Raw genomic sequence first — 1,923 nt, 5'->3', positions numbered from 1 at the left:
CAATTGTGCATTAAATATGACCTAGTATTTTATAAAAATGATTTGGTCCAATTTTGCAACAATTATTTGGTAGTTCTTTCACAAAAAAACCTCCTTTCGGGCACTCGAAAAATGGAAAATGGTTTAATGAAAATGAAAACTTCCTTAGGCAACATTGTTTGCTATTCCAATATGCACCCTTGTGCACAATATGAGATCATTTGAACAAACTATGCCATGAATGTGGCCATAAGATTGATCATTTGGCTTGAAAGCCATGAATCTTCACACTTGATAGCTCATTTCTGAAAACAATTTTTTAAAATAATTACCGTATTACAAGTTTATTATTTTTCTTGGAAACTTGGTCACATATAATGACACAATGCGAAGGTTTTCCAATTTTTTGATTTTTTTTGAATTTTTTATGCCCGTTTGAAAATGCGGTCAAAACGGCGGGCTTGACCGTTCCTAGCTAGTGGTTGAATCTTGGAATTATTTTGGTGTTTCTATGATTAAATACTTATGTACCTAGAAATGATTTTTGGAAAAAATAAAGAGCAAACTATGAGGCAGCTGCAGTTCAAATTTGACCCGTTTCCAACTGAATCGACGATAATTTGTCTTTTTCATCAGAGGTGGATCAAAACTTTTTTCACCCAACCATTTTGTCAATTGTGAATTAAATATGGCCTAGTATTTTAGAAAAATGTTTTGGTCCAATATGGCAACAATTATTTGGGAGGTCCTTCACAAAAAAACCTCCTGTTGGGCACTCGAAAAATGGAAAATGGTTTTTTCGTCCAAGGAAAATGAAAACTCCCTTAGGCAACATTGTTTGGCATTCCAATATGCACCCTTGTGCACAATATGAGATCATTTGAACAAACTATGCCATGGATGTGGCCATAAGATTGATCATTTGGCTTGAAAGCCATTGATCTCCACACGTGATAGCTCGTTTCTGAGAACACTTTTTTAAAATAATTGCCGTATTACAAGTTTGTTATTTTTCCTGGGAACTTGGCCACATATAATGACACAATGCAAAGGTTTCCCAATTTTTTGATTTTTTTTTGAATTTTTTATGCCCGTTTCAAAACGCGGTCAAAACGGCGGGAATGACCGTTCCTAGCTAGTGGTTGAATCTTGGATTTTTTTTTGGTGTTTCTATGATTAAATAGATACTTATGTACCTAGAAATGATTTTTTTTAAATAAAGAGGAAACTACGAGGTAGCTGCAGTTCAAATTTGACCCGCTTCCTACTGAATCGACGAAATTTGTCTTTTTCACGAGAGGTGGATAAAAGCTTTTGACACCCAACCATTTGGTCAATTGTGCATTAAATATGGCCTAATATTTTAGAAAAATGATTTGGTCCAATTTTGCAACAATTATTTGGTAGTTCCTTCACAAAAAAACCCATTTTGAGCACTCAAAAAATGATTAAAAATAGCTAGAAATATGAAAAATGCATACAAATTGGTCCTAATCCATAAAATGTGGTCTAACTCTAATGAAAATTTGTGTGGTGCCCTTTTGCAAAATATTTTTGATAGCTACTTCATAAAATCTCTCTATTTTTAGTACTTAAAAACTATTCTACATCACTGATTTTCTGAACCAATCATAACTCTGTCCACGGATCGATGACATGGCGTCCATCCATCCATCCATCCATCTCTCCATCCCACATCCATCCATCCATCTATCTACAGAAAAGAAAAAGAGATACCCACCACCCGCAGCCCAAACCCTAGCTCAGATCGACCCTCCCCCCGTCGCCCCCTTCCTCCCTCGTCCCCATATCCTCGCCGCGGCCCCCTTCCCGATCTAGATTCCTCCTCCGCCGCCCCTCCCTTCCACCACCTAGTCGCCCCCTCAGCAGATCAAGCGAGCCGCCCAACCTCACCGGCCTCCTCCTTCTCTTCTGGTCAGATCC

Source organism: Triticum dicoccoides, chromosome 1B, assembly GCF_002162155.2.
Source record: "Triticum dicoccoides isolate Atlit2015 ecotype Zavitan chromosome 1B, WEW_v2.0, whole genome shotgun sequence".
NCBI classification, from domain to species: domain Eukaryota; kingdom Viridiplantae; phylum Streptophyta; class Magnoliopsida; order Poales; family Poaceae; genus Triticum; species Triticum dicoccoides.
Note: the sequence above shows the minus strand (reverse complement) of the source record.